Source organism: Mchenga conophoros, linkage group LG7, assembly GCF_057382185.1.
Source record: "Mchenga conophoros isolate Kocher_MC1m ecotype Shallow Benthic linkage group LG7, M_conophoros_male_GT1.1, whole genome shotgun sequence".
Classification (NCBI taxonomy): Eukaryota; Metazoa; Chordata; class Actinopteri; order Cichliformes; family Cichlidae; genus Mchenga; species Mchenga conophoros.
This window is the reverse complement of record NC_140532.1, coordinates 10419447-10441171: the sequence shown is the minus strand read 5'-3', so window position 1 is coordinate 10441171 and position 21725 is coordinate 10419447. Positions and strand designations below refer to the sequence as shown.

At 37.9% G+C, this 21725-nt stretch overlaps 1 protein-coding gene across 1 annotated transcript in view; it reads left to right on the top strand.

Moving 5' to 3' along the window:
• The first annotated feature begins 335 nt into the window (after nt 1-335).
• Nucleotides 336-21725, top strand: part of sema3ab (sema domain, immunoglobulin domain (Ig), short basic domain, secreted, (semaphorin) 3Ab) — a 56085-nt gene continuing 34695 nt past the window's right edge. The window contains exon 1 of the mRNA XM_085282011.1: nt 336-458. The gene's annotated coding sequence lies outside the window, so the exon portion shown is untranslated. The remainder of the gene's footprint in view (nt 459-21725) is intronic.

Genomic DNA, 21725 nt, shown 5'->3' with positions numbered 1-21725 from the left:
TTAAGCGGTTAAGCCATGAGTGTCAGTTTGTCCCCCACACACATACAGACACAGAAGTAAAGGTAATTTTGATGTTTTTGTCTGACAGTTGTAAAAATCTTGAAAAATAACGCTGGGACCCCCTAAAAAGAAGGGAAGAAAAGAGTACATAAGAAAACCATGAGAGCTTTTAAACATTTTGACTTTAGAGACTGGGTAGGATACCTGATAAGTGGTCACAGCTATCAGGTGTTAATGTGAGGAAAGGGAGAGGAGACAGCAGAGCAAGGGAGAGGTGAAAGAGAAAAGTGGATACTTTGAGGGAATTACTGTAGCATACCTCTTCTGCCTGGTGGCATGTAATGGCATCTCCTCCTTTATCAGTCAAAGCACATGACATTATGCCACCAAGGATTTGACAGCTGACACCAAACACCTTGCAATGCTCCTCTTTGACTCTGACTTCGATCTACTCTATGGTAAGACATTTGTTGGACTTGTTAAGCAGAATAACTAGTGACAACTGGTTAAAAAAAATCACGTTGAAGCTTGTCTTGCTTACTCAGTGACAGAGCTAAGTGTGTGCAAAACTGCTTCTTAATTGTTTTGTTATTTGTTTTTTAAAAATTAAGTTTTATTTTTGCATTTTCTCTGTGATTGATTTTGAGTCATACACAGTTGATATGTGCTTAAGCTGGTTCAGCTTTTATGTGAAAAATCACCAAACCTGATCACAGACCTGTGCACACCTTAAACATGGTTTGAATTGTTTGAGTATATCAGTGCTTTACAGCTATTTGGACTTAATTTCATATATTACATGTGCTTAATTGTTATTTTTATTGTTTATTCTTTTTTGTTACACTTACACTGATTTATTTAAAATTTATTGTCATTAATTTAAGAAAAAATAAACATCCATCGATATCGTTATAGTTCTAAATGCATTATACTCACTGATCTTGATGTTTGCTGTACTATATGTTATGTTTAATTATTACAATTTCCACCTGCACTGACCTACAAATTACATTGAGCTAAAGAAAAAAAATTGCAGAGCCCAAATTTTAGTGGAAGAGTAGGAAGAGTAAGGACCTTTGCAGTGGAAAAGTATCATTGCCCTTTTTAACACATTAGCAAACAAGGTATGCGTGTATGTGCATGCATGGAATGATCTAAGTATTTTCCAGAGGTGTGAATGGTGTTGAGCTGCCAGTGATGGGAGATCAAAAGCTTAAATAAAATGTTTGTCACCATAACAGCTGTAGGGCTGTGGATTTCCACTTGGTACTGCTAAGCACAATCAAGAGTACTCACGCCTTGATTTTCATGTCTCTATTGAATGAATTTGGAGAGTCTGTTTACTTAAACTCAAAACATTTATGCAAGAACTTCTGCATGCTTACCTTGGTTTCCACTGGCACACTGGCCTTTTCGCAGTATCAGTTGTTCTTTTGCAATAGCACGCACAATGTTCCTTTCTGTCTCACAGTGGATAAGTTCCAAGCAGAACTGTTTTATTGAGACCAAGGGGAATTTGATTTAAGCTGCCAGGTGCCGAGCCAAATTCACAACAAGATTACATAAGACCAAAGCTGGGGAAAGTTCACTTCCAGAAAAAGCAATAAAATGAGAGACCACATGCTTAATAATAACAAAAATCACACAATCTCAGTAGGTATATTGCAGTAACGTTACTGCACGCAGAGTGCAATATTAAATCGACATATATTTGATGTGACACTTTTTTCTTTACAATTGCCAACAACGCTTGGTGCTGGTACGGCACTGTAGTAGAGTGTAAGAAGTGAATATTGGCATTCTCAGTATTAATCAGCTTTACTTGTACAGATAAATTGTGGGCCATGCTGATACTGAGGGAAATTCCTTTTCTCGGTGACCTGCCATTCATTCAGATGGCTCAGAAAATAACAGCAATCAAAGGAGAAATGGTCCAGTTTGCAGGCCTTTTGTGTAGATATGTAAATGAAAAATGACATCCATTGCTCTTCAACCCATGCATTACTTCATCATTCAAAACACTGCTGTCATGGCCTGGTGATCACAGCAGGTTGCCACACAGCTTCCTGGTTTTTTAAACAGATTTGTAAGACGGATGATTCAGTGCTTTCATAAAGGAGAAGCTGCCAGTGTGTCTTTGACTGTGATAAGCCTCAGTCTCCCTGCATTTGTCTTAATGAGCTCATTCTACATTCATTGCAAACTAATTACTTTCCTTAATCATCACCAGGCACATGGTAGTCTATTATGGTTATTATTTATATTAGACTGTAAAATGAATTGTGTTTTTTATATATATATTTATGTGCTTTCTTTCATTTCGGCTTCCTTCCTGCCGTCTTACTTCCTGTGGTTTTGGTAACCCTACCCATATGGCTCAGTCTTTGATGTCTTTCTGAAATCCATGTGCATGTCGGTTGTCATGTTGCTTCATGGCAGGCACATTCCTGCATTCCAACATGAGGGCCAACCAACACAAAACACACAAATGCCTGATGGATTAATATTTCTGCATGTGCTAAACAAATTTGCAAATATCTATATATATTGAAAAGCATAAAGTTGCCTATTTATTTAGTTAAAGGATTTACATCCAAAATCGTCCGTAGGATCAGCAAATGCCCACCTTAACCCTTATCTGAACACCAAATGCTTACAATCACATCCAGTGTCTGCATAATAAGGAGGTACCAAGGCACCAGTTTTGGCAAGCATGAAGGGCACTGCTATCATCAGAACAGACAATGTTCGGTAGCCTTCTGCAAATGATAGATGACTGCACTCACTGCCTTTTTATGGTTCTTTTGGCCATGCTTAAAGTTGAAATATGTGAAGGAATAAGCAGAGAATGTATTTCACGCAAGAAATGGAGGTCACATTCAACCTGCTATGAATTTTATGGTGGTTCAGATTCCTGCTCCCTACAGTATATAAGTATGTATGCATGTGTGCGTGGCTGAGTGTTATTAAGAGAAAGAGAAGAAATAAAAGTCTCAATAAATTTGATAAATGGCAAAGCATTCTCGGCGAAAAGTGTCGTTTTATACGATTCATTCAGTCTTTCCAGTTTTTAACTGCTGCTCACTGGTTACTGGCTTTGCTGTCACTTGTGCCTGACACCTATCTAGGCAATGATAGAAAGTTTCAAAGACTATGGACTCAAAGTTCATTCACCTGGGCTGCTTGCCTCATTTACATCACCAATGTTGAGATTGCAAATAAAATATTTTCCTATAATACATTTTTTCTGCATCCAACCCAACAACTATACATGCTTTGTCACCTTTAGTTACAAATAATAGAGTAAATTCCCACATGGCCATGATTTTAATAGCCCACGTAATAACCCGTGGTATGTAATGTCAGAGGGATACATTTGTTTAGCTTGATAATATTTTACATGGACAAATTTGCAGAATAAACTTTATAGTGCTTTCGTTTTTGCAAAATGTGTGCTAATGGTCAATTTCTCTTGTGCGTAAATGTGTGAGTGTGTGTACATGAATGGGTGCAAGGGAGAGATAAAGGGAGGGAGATTAATTACAATGAGGTATTACTCCGCTGTGAGTGTTGTAAGGGCAGCACTATTATGCAGATGAGAGGGTTAAATGTAGTTGGCTACCACACAGCGTGTCATTAAATCTGTAATAGCAGCGGGACCATAATGTTAGACTGCTATGGTAATGCATTCTGTCTTTCCCTGTGTCATACACTAAATAACCCCGAGTCCCAATTAAACACCTGGCAAAGCATTTCGGTTGCTTTATTTATTTATTTATGTTATTTAGCTCTTATTCTGCTTATTGTTTTTAGCTCATTCTTTATTTTTTCTCCTTTTCTCTCAAATCCTTTTCTTCTATCTGTCTCAGTGGTCATTCTCTGGTCTGTAAAATGAAAACAGAGGCAGGCACTAATTACCTCTGGCTCATCCTTTTGTATGCCTAGGCAGCTAGTGTAGATGGTATAAATATAACCTTCCATACCTGTTTGAAATGATGAGCTCAGAGTGGACCACAGTGAAGTCCATTACCCCAATTACCCAATTATCTCAAATGACAGGTGATTATCAGACATCACTACCAATACTGCTGTAGCACCATCGCCTGGAGTAGCTGTTTTGCCAGGATGAATATAGCTATTCATGTCTCCATTTTCTTAATGTCAACACAGACACACAAAACTGTACACATATGCATTTATTCCTTGGCGTGCTGCCGTGTACCTATTTTGACAGGTCACTCAGTGCAGCGTTTCCTTTTTTGAACCATTCAGAGATCCTGGAGGAGGTTCTCATATTCAGTGGTAAAGGAAACAGAGCTGTTAGTGCAGGGTCACAACCTCTCACCTGACATCTGAGAAGACTGTGAGTGCATATGTGTCAGTGTGACATGTGAGTAGTACAGATCACACTGTATGGCACCCAGAGATATGTTGTTTTTGTCGTTCCTCTGTGTGTGTCTGTGTGCCCATCCATCTATCCTCAAACCCAGACACTTGTAAAAAATGAAAAACAAAAACAAATGAAGAACGAGCAAAAAGATCCTTGTTGGTCTGTTATAGAAGCACATGTTGGAATTACAGCAGTGATCAAGTAGTAATGCAGCTTTCATCTGTCTTTTAAAAAATGCTAATAATACTGGATCATTACAATTCTAAAATGAAGAACTTATTCCTTAACGTCTGGCCACTATATTCCTTCATGTATCTCCACCTACCTGCTACTCGCCATGCCATCAAACCTAACGGTATTGGGCATCTTAAACACCACTTCCTGTTACTCAAGCAATAAAATGCTAAAAATTTAAATTTAATTTCCAAAAAACAAAAGTTAAGCATGTCTGACATGTAAGGTGCCCAAAAACCTTCAAAATGTGTGTGTTTGCATGTGTTTGTGCGCATATGCATCCATTCTTGTCTCTGAGAGGTTGGAAGGGTCACTGGTTAGGTCATGTGTATATACTATCTGTGCCAGGTAAAAGAGCTGTCCTGCAATGGACTAAGGCTCCCGTGTCTACTTGTCATCTCCCATGCGGCACAGTGTCACTTGCCCCCTTGACTCTTTCCTCTCCTTCCAACTCACCCTTATCTCCCCCTTTACAAGAGGTAATGCAGCCAGGGCTATTCTTAGCTTCAGTTTCAAGCCTGTCTCTGGGGAGCAGTTAAGCGGGGCTCTGTTACATTACACACAGACATTCATGCACTGACTCACAAAGGTGTCTTAAGACACTTCTTTAATAATAATAATAATATCTTTACCTGTGAAGCCAATTTGAAGAAAGACATAAAGTACAAACTTATGTTCCTATTGAAAACTTAAATTAACTAAGTGTTATGCTGATCATGTTAACTAAGCAGGCTGTCTGTACTTGAAATATAACTGGTGACGGCCTCACATCTGATGCAATGAAGAGAAAGCAGTATTCATCTTATATTTTTCATCTTGCAGAAAGCTGATACCTCAGTGGGATTTTTATGGTATTGTCAATAGCATCTGCATAAATCAACAGTAGCTCTATTTTACATTAAGTAGTAAGAACAGGACATAACTTCAATTTATTGTAAAGCAATATATTTTGTACCATGTGTTTCCCATTTCAATTAGGAATGCAATCATATATTTACTAGCTACAAGCTAGATCATATTTCTCTGCTGTTTTACACTAAGAGCTTAAATATATAATTGCTTGTATTTCTATTCTTTTAACATTGTAAAAAAAAAACAGCTTATAGCTCATTTTAAAAGGTAGCTTTTAGGGTAACGTAAAGGCGCAAGGTCAAAGAAATGGAATCTGGATTCTTTCATAAAGAAAAAAAGGCCTGTACTTGTGCTCGTATACATTTGCTGTTCCTGCAAACTCTCCATTTAAAAAGTGGAGGTAGCAGCTCTGCATGTGCTGCAGGAAACCCAAACGTGATGCTATTACCTCTTATTTTCCACTAATGTTAATCGAGCCTCTCACTGACAGCTTCATAACTAGATGTTTCATATATATATTCTTTAAGCTATTTTATGTGACTGTCTGAAAATGCCTCATGTTTTTCCTTTAAGGTTTAACCTGTGTGTGTCTACAGTATGTGTATGTACACATTTTGAGATCAGCAACAGCTGAGCCTCCCCCAAAATACATTGCCTATTAAGGTTAAAGGTTAATTAGGCATGTACCACTTCATAATGATGGTATTGTCTTACAGACCACATGCAAAATTGGGAGCCAGCTTCAGCCTTATGGATTGTGTCTGTGTGCGTGACAGTGGAAGAGCTAGGAGGACAAAGATTTTATTTAATTTCATCATTGTTGTCCTAACAAAGACTGTGGCCAAGCAATCCTCTTTTCCTCAAAGTCACTTACACTCATGGAAACTATAATGGAAATACTACAAGGAAGTTAACTGGGGCGCTCTATTTTACACACCTGCAAACATTTGTGACCACAGCTCAGTAGGTATTCAATATGATTCTGATTCTGATTCTGAATATGCAGGGCCAGAAGTCATTTGAAGTATGGCTACATTATGTGCTGGTCTACCACATTGGGCTCATGGATGTGTAAAGGAATCTGCAGTCGTTTGCACTGCAGCAGAGCTGTAAGACAGCATTTCTGGTGGTTAATGGCCTCCCATGAGCCTGCATGCTCCTGTTTTACTGTGCAGCCTGTGGGAGGGAGGAGGGGAAGAAGTGATGGTGCTTGAGGGGAAAAAGAAGTACAGAAGCCCAGGGACATAGGAAATGAAGTAAGGACAAGGGGAAAGTTGGCAGGATGAGGGTAGGTAGGAATAAAGAATTTTTATGATGTTGTGTGAAATGGGGAATAAAGAATTTGACATGGATTCAAATACAAGGAGGGACTCAGGTTAGAGTTATGACGTAAGTTGCCCCAGACCTTTGCACACATTCATCAGTGCATGAAAAAAAAGATTTTTGCTGAATATGAAACTACATGATCTTGCCATGAATAGTAGCAAACTAATTTTCTATTAGCATGGTCTGAAATTCTGTAAAAGTGCTATCCCACTACAGATACAACCCATGTACACACTCACCACCCTCACACTTGAGCTATTTATTTCTCCCACTCTGTGCGTTTTTCACTAGTGTCTGCATGTGGCCTCCAGTGTTCAAAGGTGAGCCATCAAGTTCAGGTTCACATTCACACACATTAATCACCAGCAGGACCCCAGATTGAAGTGCTGCCCTAGCTTCTCTTATATTATCTTCCATTCTGGCAAGCTGGAAAGAAACATTCATCCATTTTCATCACCTTTTCCAGTGAGGCTGTAGCCCATCCCAGCTGTCACAGTGACAGCTGCACAGGTTAGCTTTCTATTGCAGGCTTGGGAAACAAACAAAAATTTGCTTTACCTTTGCAAAAACATGGACCATTTAATGGGTCCATTACAACAAACACAACATGCTCCAATGTTTAAAAAGTGTTGCTATTTATAAACTAGGATGTGGTTGTGATTATTTCACTACTTCTTAACAAAGTACTGGAACAAGCTGTCTCTAAACTCTTTAGTGAAGTGAATAAAAATCATTTGCTTTTAAAATTACTTGTGGGAAACCTGTTTATTTGAGATTAAGTATGAATTTATGAATGGTTCTGTAAAGCCAGCACAGCTTTCAGTCTCTGTATAACTTTGACTCTAATAAAAGGTAAGAGGAAGTTGTGGTTGTACTATAGTACCTCTTTAGTTTATAGAGCTGGAGTCAGTTATAGGGTGAAGAGATGAGCAGCCACACCAAAGTACCCTCACTGTAGTTATATATAGTTTTTGTTCACCCCACCCTGCTTCGTTGGTCCTACACAAACGCAACAGCTTATATGACCTGTTTTCACACCCATGTCTTTGGCTCTGCTTTTCTTTTTCCTCTTTCTAGTTTCACATCTCTGATGTCCATTGTTTCTGGTTAGTGGTTTGGCAAAGCAGTGCATTATGTAGTTTAAGAAAGGAAAAAACACATCATTTAACTCACTGCCATTATTGCTGATATTCAAATTTATATAATTATTTATATCCTATTTAGCTGATAGTTTTTTTCCCCTGATTAACTGTTAAATTGATCATTTTCATTCAATGAAATTGAGCAATTAAGGTTAGAAAGGTTTTCAGTGATTTGACTTTTAAATATTAGTAGCTGAAATGAGTCTAAATTCACGGAAAGAGTGAGAGAAAGCACGAAACAGAGAGAGTGAGAGATGAAAGAGCACTGACAGCAACAGGATGCATGGACAGTGTCACAGGGGCCAGTATTGTGTGCATTTGGTTGAGGCCTCCCGCAGTGCTGTGAATGTTTTCTCCATGCTGCCCTGGAGTGTGTGAGGGGTCAGAGCCAAATGGACACTGTGGCCATTGTCCTGAAATGGCTAACTACTCATTTGCTCTTAGGCTAGACAGATGACCAGCTGTCCTGCATGACTTATAATCAGTCTGTGTGTTTGTGTGCAAGCATTTTTTTATAAACATGTTGCAACATTTTATCAGTTACAGTCCTGGTGTTAATACCAAAGAAATCTGTTTACTTTTATTATTGAAGATGTGATGCTTTTACTATAAAATTTGTAAAACTTGTGTAGTAAAACTAAAGAGAAATTAATTCCAGCATGCTTTGATTGTAGTGGGAAGACCTATGGTTCTCATTTTGTTAAAAGGTCCTGTCAGGTAGTAAATGCTTAAGCTGCAATAAAACATTACATAAACATGTCTTTAATATTAAGTGGATAAAAAGGCAGTAATTGCTAATATGTAAATTTATGTGCCCTCTCACTCCCACTTAAGCTCCAACTGCCCCCAAGCCCCGCAAAATGTTTATAATATTTCACTCTTAATTTTCAATTTTATTAATAACCCTCACTTTTTTATCCTCTCGCTTTTACTGTGTGGTTCACAAGGTTGTTTTGGGGGTTTCTTTGGTCCTACCATGGCTACCATGTGGCACTCCTGCTTTGAGTATAAATCACCCCCTTGTCAGACACAAACGGTAACCACCTGTGACAAAATGCCCTGAGGGAGTGGCGAAACTAGAGTGGACGAATAGATGACATGGCTTCTTTTCTGCTCTTCCACTGTTCTTTTTTTGTTGGACAAAACATTCATTACTTAAAGGAAAAAATTATTTTATACCACTGTGAAAATATTTTGTTTCGTGAGGATCCAAATACAGTATACGCAGTAGTGAGGACAAAAAGTAACAGTAGTGAAAGTTACTCACACATAAATAAAAAAGAACCCATCTATTATCTTCCAGTCCTATCCCAGCTATCAATGGACAGGTCACCAGTCTATCACGGGGCTAACACACAGAGACAGACAAGCATTCACAAGCACACCTGTGGGCAATTTAGAATCATCAGTTCACCTAAACTCATTAATTGTATGACTTTGGGAGGAAGCCTGAGTACCCAGAGAGAACCCACACAAACACAGGGGAGAACATGGAAAAGCCACACAGTAAGATAAGATAAGATAAAACTTTATTAATCCCTCGGTGGGTTCCTCTGGGAAATTCGGTTTCCAAAAGCACAGCACCGACAGAAGTTACAGTTACAGAATATTATATATACACACACACGCACGCACGCACGCACGCATGCACGCACACACACACACACACACACACACACACACACACACACACACACACACACACACACACACACACACACATATAAATACAGAGACATATATAAATAAAATATACGAAGGGGATAAATAGAATAAATAGGAATAAGTAAGGTCCCAGCCAGATGGTGGAGCTGAACTCTTTTGTGCTGTGAAGCAACAGTGCTAACTACTGCACTAACATGGTACCAAACTAAAGCACAGGGATTTATGTGTATGAATAGATAAAGATTTATGTTCATTCTGGGAAAATCGAGTGATAAAAAAGCCAAAAAAACCATTATTATTCATGCCGAACAAGTTTTGTCACCTGAGTTCAGGAAGTTCCTCTCAGGTTGCCGTTACCTTATACCTCAGTGTAGAACAAACAGACAGAGCTCACTTAGATTAATATTTCTGTGTTTGTTAATTTTTAGACATTTCTTCTTGTTATTCTAATGTATTTATTTATTTATTTATTGACCTCAGTGTTGTTGACATGCAGCAGTGCTTGTGATTAGGTATTGTGTGACTTTGACTTTGATTTGTTGGATCTGTTGGATCCAACCAATATTACTGCTTCTTCTATGGTGGACTGGCTGAAGCCCAAGAGAACCAAGTAGCTGTCTGGAATCAGAACATGGATGAATTTTTATTTAATTTAAATTTAGGAACAGAGGAGATGACAGTTTATTCTGACTGTGAACCATTTGAGCTCACAGCCAACTTGGAATTAAGAGAGGTGTTAGTCTGTAACAAAGCTGACAAGATGTTGACACTTTGTACCAGCCCGGCGACTAGTGGTCTCAGGCATTGGAACAAGTAGGCTAGATTAGGAGGAAAGACTGAAGGAAGCTTTAACTAAAATTCACTGAGCGATTAATAATAATAGTTTGATAATTATGCACACATAATTATAGAGGACAAAGGACAGAAGCAGTAATATTTTTCAACTGAAACAGAAAACAACACAATAACCCATATTAAATAAACTTAACAAAACAGCAAACATCATTACAAATCAAAAAGCTGAGCGCACGCTGACCCCAGCCCAGCAGAACTTCGACAGGTAACAATTCTCTGATGAGCAGACAATTCTCTGTTTCCACCTTTTCAGACAATGTTGTGATCACCTCAAAGTGTTTTGGGGCTGTTTTGTTGTTTATTCTTTTTCTTTTTTTGTGTTGTCAGCTTTATGTTCCTACTAAAAACTAAAAGAAAGATTATATGTGTGTCCTTATTGCCTAGCCTAAGGTTTATATTGTTAACTGGTAATTATGTGACAGCGTGTTTCGGGTCATTTTATGGAGTAACGAGAACGTAATTACTTTCTCTGGCAATTAATTAAGTAATGCACTGCATTTTTTATACAACAACCACGACACTGATTACAATTAGGACTTAGTATGTAAATCTAAGAGTTACAGTAATTAAACCAAGACCATTTTAAAACTCTAAGTCTATAGTCAGCTCAATGACATCTCAATTGCTCAGCTTCACATACACTGTTGGTGTACACAGTTAGAAAAAACGTGTCACTTAGAGTTTCTCAGATTATTCAAAAACTCCATGCAATGTATAAGATTAACATTTATGAATGCCACTTAGACTGGATTTAAAAAAATCCACGACTTACTGGTAATTGAACCAAACAAGCTTCTTGTGCTTTTAAAGCAGCTTATTGTCCAAAACACCTGCTCAAGGCCAAAATGGCTTTTTTAAAGGAAACTGCAATTGCTATCAGTATTGGACACACCTAAGCTCCTCAGTTTCTAGTCACCTACAGTCTAAAAAGTCCACAAGTCCACTGCAGATTCAGTTACCAAACATTTCCGTCTCAGGTTAAAAAAATAAACAGTTAGGCTGAGCAGGCCAGATTAGAGAGAACAGTGTGTATTTATATACAGCTGAGGACAAGAAGTGCATACTGAAGCTCTAATGCCCTACAGATGGTTCCACTCTAATGAACTACATAAGGTACCCTGTCTCTATCCCAGCAATTTGATATGCTGAAGCTTGACCAGAGCTCTGATATGTCTGCGTAAACACAATGGGAGGATGCACTCTAAAAACCTGAGAGGGATTTACAATGTCAAATAACATATTTTACATCTCACAGACAGCATTTAAACTGAAATAAACAACAACTTTTCTTTTTCTTCTATTGTTTTGTTTAAAATTTTAGGGTCTGTATCCTGCATTATAAAGTGCTTTGAAGCGACAGTTGTGAAGTGGTACTATATAAATAAGACTGAATAGAATTAAATTGAATTTAACTGAATTTAATTGAAACTATTCTTAATAAGTAAAACTGATGAGAAAATTCCCAGTAAAGCAAATACCATAAAAACATATGGTCTAACCCATATGGAAAAGATATATATAAATCTTATAAAGTTTGTATCTGTCTTATGTGAAACTTTTATGAAAAGCATACAAGAGTGAAAACAGATATAAGATCCCTAGAAAAATTATATAAATGAAACTTGTATGTTTTGAATACTTACTAAAACAATATATGAAAGTGTCCACTTCATATAAGCCTTATTTGATTCACTATATGAAGTAGGCCACATTTTATGCAAGTCTTTTATAAGTTTTGTCTATTTATTTTCCATATGGGAATAAATGAATGCCTCAAGGAAAATCCAGACTAATTGTTGACAAGATGAAAATCTGTATGGAAACACCAGCTCTTTGCATGACTGCACACACAAGGTACCATGTCAGAGATGGCTTTCAACATGCAGCTACATCTGACAGAGTTCAGTGGGTGTCCTTAGACATGATGCCCAATAACTGTGGTAATTAAGGAATTTCACAGAAGACTCTTGCAGAGGGAAGTTTGAATTTTAACTTATACTTCACATTGTAAAAGGTGTATTTTATCCCAATCATAGATTTTTGGGCTTGGGACAGGTAAGCTGTCCCAAGCCTTTATTAAAAGTTTTCCCTGGCATACTTGGAGAGTTTTTTCTATTTTATTTAGTTTTTAACGGTTTGACTTGAGATTATAAACACTATCTTGACTATTTGATATACTGAAGCTTGACCAGGCTTTTGCTAATGTCTGTGTAAACGTTCTTGGAGGAAATACTTTATGCAGCAATTCGTCAGAGATTAACTGTAAGATAATAATCAGTTTGTCATGGTCTCAAATTTCCAAGTAGAGGAAAGGAATTTTGTCTCAATTCATCCAGGATTATTATATTTGTGTGCTGTGCAGTTTCAGTGCTGCAAGCAATTAGTCCTTAGTATTTTGTTGATGCTGAACATAAAGATGGGATGTAAAAGACATTTTCAAACGTTGTCACTTCTCCAAAAACTATTCCATAAGATACAATTTGACACTGTAGGGAAAAGGATAAAAGTAGATAACATCCCCCAAAAACGTACAAAGTCAAACCTTTAAAGCAGCTTTTTGGGTTACATACAAAATAATAGTTTATCATTTATCTCATGCATCCTCCTGTGGATCCCCAAATGGAGCTTATATCCTATTGAAGCTGCAGTTTCAAACTACGGAGTACCTGGAGAAAACCTACACGGGCACAGGGAGAACATGCCAACTCCACACAGAAAGGTTAGAAGTTATGTCATCACAATTTTATCCCCCTTTTTAATGTCCAGTCGCATTCATTTCTCTCTTCACTTTTCCATTACCAAGGTAGTTAAAGGCCATCTGCAGAATCTTGATTGTGCGGTGCTCTTTTACAATGGAGGTCGGAGAAATGTCACATATCCGAAATGGCTGAACACAAATATGCTTTATTACTAGTCAAAGGTCTGCTATGGTCCGTGCATGTGGAGTATTTAAAAGTTCACATTAACATCCTCACACCAAAACTCTATTCATTCAATCAAAACTGCTGATTTCACAGAAGTTCTACTTATAACTTTAATTACTCAACAGTGTCCAATTTAGGCGATTAAGTTTAATTTTAAGCTTGTAAACATTCTAACGGGGTCTACTGCTCTTCTGTTGTTAAGCCACAAATCACACTGGAGCCTTGAGTAGCTGTTGTTTACCAAGTGCACCAACACTATGCTAATCTGTGCAGACATACAATTATCTCTAAAGACTTTGTACTGTCTCTTGGCTATTTGTTCCTTGATTTTCATTAGACTCGTGACTTTTTGGTGAGCTTAAATTATCCTGCCATTTGGAGTAATTTGATTTAAATTAGACATTGCTGAAAAAAAATGGGTCACAGGCGATAAAGGATTCATCTGTGGTTTTTATGTAGTGCTAGATTGGATCATTCTTTCTCGCTCTGCTACATTATGAAGAAAGGCAGGAAAGACAGTAAAACAGTTAGTACAGAGGGGCTTTGTACAGGTAATCAAGAACACACACATTCATCCATGTATAGACACACACACACATCTCCCAGCACCATGGCGGCAAGCAGTCCCACTCCATTAGGGGTAAAAACACCAGAATTAAATGCTGCGTGCTTGTGGTTTTTAATTTAGCGCGCTGACAGCCATCCAATAGTCCTGTGGTGACACTGGATAACTTCATGACCCTGGTGAGCGCAGCCTGGGACAGGGACCAGGACAGACACCCATTTCAGCTTCTACCCACTCTACATAGACACACATTTAACTGAAAATGATTTTGTAAGAATTGAGTCACTTTTGCAGCCATTTGATCAATAATTCCATCCATTTATTTTAGGGGCATAATTGAGTTGTTTATCATGTTGTGAAATCATTCATGTGGTAAAAACATAATAACAATGGTAAAAAATTTTAACAGTTACTCACACACCTTATGCCAAGTCTGCATTGGTTGCTGTGGTCTTAGTAATGACCTGATTTTAGAAATAAATACTCACACTACTAGACAGCAATAATACCAACCCCAAATGACTGCATGCATGTATACATTGTTGGAGACAACTTAAGCAGAAATGACTGCATAGTACTAAATAAAAACATAGCTTTAGACTCATTATTTTTGATGTGTTTTTTTTTTCTTCAAATGTGCTGCAAGAGACATGCATAATACCTGGCAAAAGCTTTGACCCACTCTTGATATTTTTCTGTAAAGGAACCAGACTTTCTTGTAATCTTTGTAAAGTGGTCTTGAATGATAATTCTCCAGACTTTCTGAACGTCTTTTAAGCTCTTTCTTTTTACATTAATCACCTTTTTATTCATTTCCAGTCAATTCATTATACCTTGTGTTTGTTAAGATACTTCACATTGAACTATGAATCATTCCAGCATGTTGTGTTTATACATAACAGACAATATAGATTAGAGCCAGTTTTAAATTGTATACCTGTGACTAGCAGTTGCAAAAACCTGTTGGAAAAACACATAATTATGTCCCCATTTCTCTAGTTGATTCTATGAACAATGCCAAAGTTAACACAGTTTGACAGGCATAAAATAGTATTTTGCTGAACAGTATCTGAGAGTCATGTCCTTAAGAAATGGAAAAAAAAAATCAAGAAAAGATAGGACCAGAGAGGCTTGTTTTTTGAACGCTTATCAGAAATAGTCTCAATGGAAGAAACCATTCTTAAGGAGTTGAAACAGTGATCAGTAGCAACAGATATTATGGAGTGATGAACACAAAGAGAGGTAAGACGGTGAGTGTCCGCAGCCATCTGTAAAAATGGTGGAGGTTTTGTCATGATTTGAGGCTTTATTTCAGCCAGTTGTGTTGGAGATGAAAAGAAAACCTATGGAATTATAAATGCAGAAAAGTATGGTCAGATAATATCAACCACGCATTATTATCTGGAAAGTGACGTGCACTAGTGTCTTTCTACGCCACAATTGCAAACACACTAATGCATGAATAGACAAACAAAAAGTAAGGCACACCCAAAGCCCTGGCCTCAATATTATTGAAGCAGAGTTGGATCTTCTTGACAGAGAATACAACAGAAACCAGCCAATAAAGAAAGCTTTTTATTATTCTACATCCTAGGTAACTATTTGCGAAGGCTACCTGAAGAAATTAAAAGCTTGTCCAAAAGAGTTCTGACTGTGTTAAAGAACAAAGGTGGCCATGTTAACTTATGTTTCAATAAATCACTGTACTTATTTAAAATTTTCTTAAAAAATAAAGAGAAATGAGGGCTGGCTCAAGATTTTCCACAGTACTGTATATAAAAACAGTTACCTTAGTTCCACTATTGAGACATGATGAAAACAGCTCTTTTTCTGTCTTTGTGGAATTTAAAGCTTGTGGTGTGGTTTCTTTACTTATCATTGGCTAAACAGTATCCTAAGTTCACAATACTAACATGCTCTCAAGGGGTCTTACGGGGTTTATGAACTTGTCAGAGCTCACAAAGATGGGTTGGGTCAAAAGCTTGAATTGAAATTTTATTGTATTCCAAAATGAATCTATACTCCTCTCTCACATCTATTTGTAATAATACAATAGGAGTACTGTACTAACACATACGACTCACCATAGTTGTGACATCCTGTATCATAGTTTTTGCATCTTCTGATATTAATTTAATAATGCAAACAGACAGAATTAAATAAATCTAAACATATAAGATTACATGTGGGTTGACAGAATTTTCACGCGGTGTCATCCATCTGTTTTTACTTTATGAGACTAATATGTGCAAATAAATTAAGTGTAGGAAATGCTGCCTCAGAGGTGGCCTTTCTGGGATGTGAGCTATTTTAAAATTGCTTGCTTTGTAGGTGCAGGAGATGTGGCTGTTCCATTGCCGCATGGTGGTGACAGTGGATGGTGATGAAAACCACATGCAACACCATGACTTTATGTGGTTCTATTTCTGTGTGTGTGTATGTGTGTGTGTGTGTGTGTGCAAGCTGGTAAGCTCAACGGATTGCAGTCTAGGCCCAGTGGGCATAACATTAATGATCTCTGACAGAGAACTACGCTAATTTGATGTCATGACACAACTCTGCTTAATAGCCGTTGATATTCTTTTATGTGTGAGTGTTTTCTGAATGAGCACTTACAAGAAACAGGTCACATGAAGTCATGAGTTGGACAGTTGGGAAGGAAATATTTGCTGCTCTGTTGGTATATTCTGAATGGTTACCAGGCAGGCTGTTCTACTGTGTACAGCACTTTGGAAAGTTGTAAATCTTTGTCATTTGGGAACCACAAGCTGTACATACTGCAGCCTTTTATATGTCTGTGGCATCTGGAACTCACAGTCAGTCAGACATACTCCATGAATGATTTACTGATGAGTCTTTTTTTATTGGTTCAATCTCAGTGGTACGTTGTTTATATCCTATCACATTCTTTTTCCTTTGGGAGGCATTTGCCTGTACAATATAGTTCCCAGTCTACACTCTTCATTCACCTGCTTCCCAATCTCTTACTCTTGCTAAATACTTTGTACTCCCAGGTTCCCCAAGGAACCTGGGAGTACATGCCCAAGGTAGCAGGCGGGCATGCCCAGTATCAGCCCTCTTCTCCTTTGAGACTGGCTGACGTCACCACTCTTCTCCTCCCAGGTGCTTTTGTGACACATAACAGTTTTACACATTAGTATGCTTGTTTTTCAATATCGCCTGTAACTATTGAAGAAAGATACACAAATACAAGTGCAATTTACCTTTAAAAAACCCCAGAGAATTAGAAATACTAATGGTAAGCAATAGTAATGTAGAAAGGGCTGATATTACTGCTCGTCTAAACTCATCTTCTGTTACTCCAATCCCCAACACAAAGCTAGACTCATTGCACACTCATCCACATGCGCTCTCATTCACACACCCTGAAGGCAAAGGTTTTCACACACACTCTTTCAAATACCATGGACTCGGAGGAAACATCGATCTGGATTAATAATTGTAAGTGTACACCCTTTTGTTTGTTTCAACGGCATTCTTCCAGCATTATTAGAGGAGATGTGATATGTCAGTGTTTGGTAAGAGATGGGACACTTGTTGGTAGTTATGCAGGGAAGGTCTATTGTCTTGTCGTTGCTAATGTCACGCTGTCGGGGAAAGGAGTTCGGTGATCACATCTTTTGTCATGGCAATAAAAAAAGTCTCATTTACAGTTTGTTGGTGTTGTTGGGGTGATGGAAACTGAGCCTGAAAATTTAGCCTGGGGGGCAGAAGACGTGCTGTATGATATCATAACAAAACCTGGTGCGTTTCTGAGTGTGTACATAACATCATCATGGTAACCAGGAGAGCAACACTGTGTGTGCATGATTTATGATGCCCGGCCAGTTAATGGAATTGTGAAGAGTTCAGTGTTCAGTAATAAACCGGAGGCTTTTATGAAGTCTATGCATTCTGATAATTAACATATTGTTCTTGAGTCTGTTGTTTATAAAGGGAAACTATCACAGTACTGAGGGCCAAGACTTTGTGTTCCCCTAGCTGCTCATTGCTTATGTTTGCAGATAAATTAAAAAAAGATCAATGGAAGCTCAGTTCTTGTCTATTTTGCATTATATATGAACACTTTACCTGTATGCAACCAAAGCTTGCTCAAATTTGATTGGTCAAAAGGATTCAAAGTATTCTTCAAGTACTGTAAATTGCAAATGGACACCAGAGCCGATTCTCCATAATCACATGCAGCTGTTTGTGGAGATTATTTACTTAGTAACCTTCCAAAAGTACAGTGTCTTACGTATTTGCTATTTTAGTAATCTTTCTACTGCACACTATAAACTTTGTTGAGCATGTACATTAAACTCTCCCTTCCACAGACACATACCCAAATCTGTAAGTCCGTTCCCATGACCCATCCCCCATTGGGTATTTTTCAGATTGTTAAAGGAATTAAAACTGCAAAAGACTATATGTTGTGTAAATTTTCCAGTCCTCTGGGCAGTATACCCCATGTTTGTGTGTGTTAACAGTGGTCTTTTAAGTCTCTAATTAAAAGCTAAGTTCAAGTGCCTTTAAGTGAGTGGCTGAAAGGCAAGGAAGCTTATTTACTGTCATGTTGCATGCTGGGGACTTGTTAAGAGTGCTGACAGTGGCTCAAGTTGGTCCAAATAGCATGCCCAAATACTCTAACACAAAAAATCCATGTGCTTCGTACACTCGCACACACAGACACGCATGTACATGCACAAGCAGAGAGCAGAGCCTCATGTGTTATAGAGAGCTAGAGATTGCTCACAGCTGCCTGTCTTCAGAAGAGCAAAGAGGAAAACTAAGACAGGGACACTTGGACCACTTATTTCAGCAGGACCACTTGTATATTTGCATGCAGTAACACAAAGTAACGATTAAAAATCAGAATCAAATAAAGAAAACACCATTATTAATGTCCCAGCGCCTGCAAAGTTCTAAATGCACTCTCTAGGATTCACAACATGCTGATTCTCCGTTCTATTTGGGCCAGCATGAACTGAAAACACTTTGTCTCCTGGCATTTGGTCTAAATTTTTCCTCTCACATGGTCAGCTGTTTCAAAGTCAGAACCATGCACACAGCACTGCTTTCTGTGGGCACAATACAACAGAGTACCTCTCATTAAGTGTAGCTGACTGTTACCACATGGAGGTGAGGGTAAAAGGGGTGAATTTAACGCATCTGCTACTTCTCAACCAGGTTTAAATGGTTCAAAAGTTATATCACTATAAAGTTCAAGTTTAAAAAAGCAACTCCATTAACACCGGACAGAAAGCATTGTCTCTTCTTTGGTTTTCTGTCACTCTTCATACAAGTAGCTAAGGCTTAGTTAGCCCTGTGTTTGCTTTTACCCACAAAATGAAATGACAGCTGACCGTGCAACCTGCACAAATGTTTGATCGTTAACAGCTGTTGGATGTTTTATATAAGTCAAAAATTAATCAATATGCATTTCACTGCGTTTAAAGGGCTTGCACATACTGGTGGATTTACCATGATAGAAACATAAAACAAGATTTGGGTAATTACCACCACCGTTAATTTAGGACAGCTGTGCCATAAACCTTCCATTGGATGGTGGTCTGATAGATTTGTTAAGCACTCTTTCATTGAAATAGTTTCACTGAGACTAAATAATATTTAATCACACAGTTTAACTCCAACTTTAAACAAGCGATGAAGGGGCTCTTGAAAAATTGGCCCACTGTGAGTTGTCTCCGGGTTTGTTTCTGAAAAGTGTAAACAAAGGAAATTGCCAAGAAATGCTTTGGGGTTTTGCTATAATCTACATATTAAGCTCAAAAGATAAAATGATTTCCTTCTACGTAAGTCACAATGCTTTTATTAAACAGCAGTAATTGTTAAACTTCGTCACTGTGAGCACATTATAACAGGGCAATTAAATGTTACTACATAAAATTGCTTTAGATCATATGATAAATAAATAAATGACAACATAAATTTAAAGGGGATTTACTACATTGTTGATTTACAGTCCAGAATACACTTAAATGTGCACTGCTTTAAAGTACAAACATCAGTTAGATTGGGATAACTGTGCTTTCAAGTGATAAAGCCCTCTAGCAGGCATATTAATTGTGATGTAATGGTTCAACAGTCTGCATCATGTGGAAGTCAGGGAGGAAAAAATGATCAAAAGGACTGTAGGACTGTGTAATGATAAACCATGATCTTGCTAAAAAATACTGTTCACAACTCAACAATCACTGATCACATCCCACTGATAGGAACATCAGTCATAAAAATGCTTCTGTGAGTCATTCTAAAGGAACAAAGAGACAACAGATCAAGTGATGAAATGCATACAGTACTGAGCAAAAGTTTGTTAACAAAGAATGCTTTCAAAAATTGAAGTGTTATTCATTTGTTTTCATCAATCAACAAAATGCAGTGGGTGAATAAAGGAGAAATCTAAATCAAATCAGTATTTGGTGTGACCACCCAAAACATAATCAATTCCTCTAGGTACACTTGCACACAGTTTTTAAAGGAACTTGGATGGTAGAAATAACCACAGATCTTATGGGGATGTAGGCTTCCTCGCATCCTTCTGTCTCTTCATGTAATCCCAGAAACACTTGTTGATGTTGTGATCAGGGCTCTGATGGGGCCATACCATCACTTCCAGTGCTTCTTGTTCTTCTTTACGCTGAAGATAGTTCTTAATCACTTTGGCTGTATGTTTGGGGTCATTGTCCTGCTGCAGAATACATTTGGGGCCAATAAACAATCAATTATATTTCTGAAAGCATTCTTTGTTTACAACGTTTTTCACACCCGCCTAAAACTTTTGCACAGTACTGTATCTTAACTGTTTTTGAAATGTGTTCCACCTTTTAACATACACCACTGTAACATTGTACTGACCTGTAAACATCTCCAAGGTTATCCTGAAAAAAGAAACAACAACCCCACACCAGCTCAAATTTCCTTTAACTCACTTCCCGACTAATGGCTTTACGTTAAACTGTGGGCTACACGGCAGTTCTCTTTAACAGCAGCTTTTAGTACAAACATTTAGTAGTGTGTTGCTGTATTTACTAAACTGCTTTCCTCAGAGGTCCTTTTGTATATTCCTATTTAATCTCCATCAGTTTCTTTCTCATCTTGCTCATCACTACCCTGCCTTTCATTTGTACTGTTGTTTGCTTCATGTTTTGCTCGTAACACTCTTCAAATCTTTTATTCTCTCTCCATCTTCTGTTACACCACTCACTTCTTTTCATGTCAGCCACACACCATCTCTCAAACCAAAATCCTCCTGGTGCTGACACAGATGGACAATTTGCTAGTTCATGCTTCCTGACCCATTAGGCGAACTTCTCTGCGCCACCGGACGCTTCTGTTTGCAAACTGTGACAAAGTATCAGCATTACCCCTTTCTCTAGATGCACACAGCGTGGAAGAACAAGGGATCTCGGTATGTTTATATTACCCATTATACCCCCACCACGCATTATACCCATTTACTGGTGCATGCAGACAAGCCTGCGCATGCTCTCTCACACATTCACCAAACAAACAAAGGAAAACGTGAGTGCTTGTCTTTATCTATAGTAAAACTTAGTCTGTGACAGTGAAGGACACAGCCCTGTTACATTAACTTAAGTGATGACTTAGCACTTGCTAAAGTTCCCTCAAGGCAAATAATTATAAAATGCAGTCTGTTTCAGTCTCACACAGATTTCCTATTAGCTTAATAAGTCATTAATTTTAGTGGAGTGTTATTAAGATAAAGTTAATGAAGGTAAGACTAATTA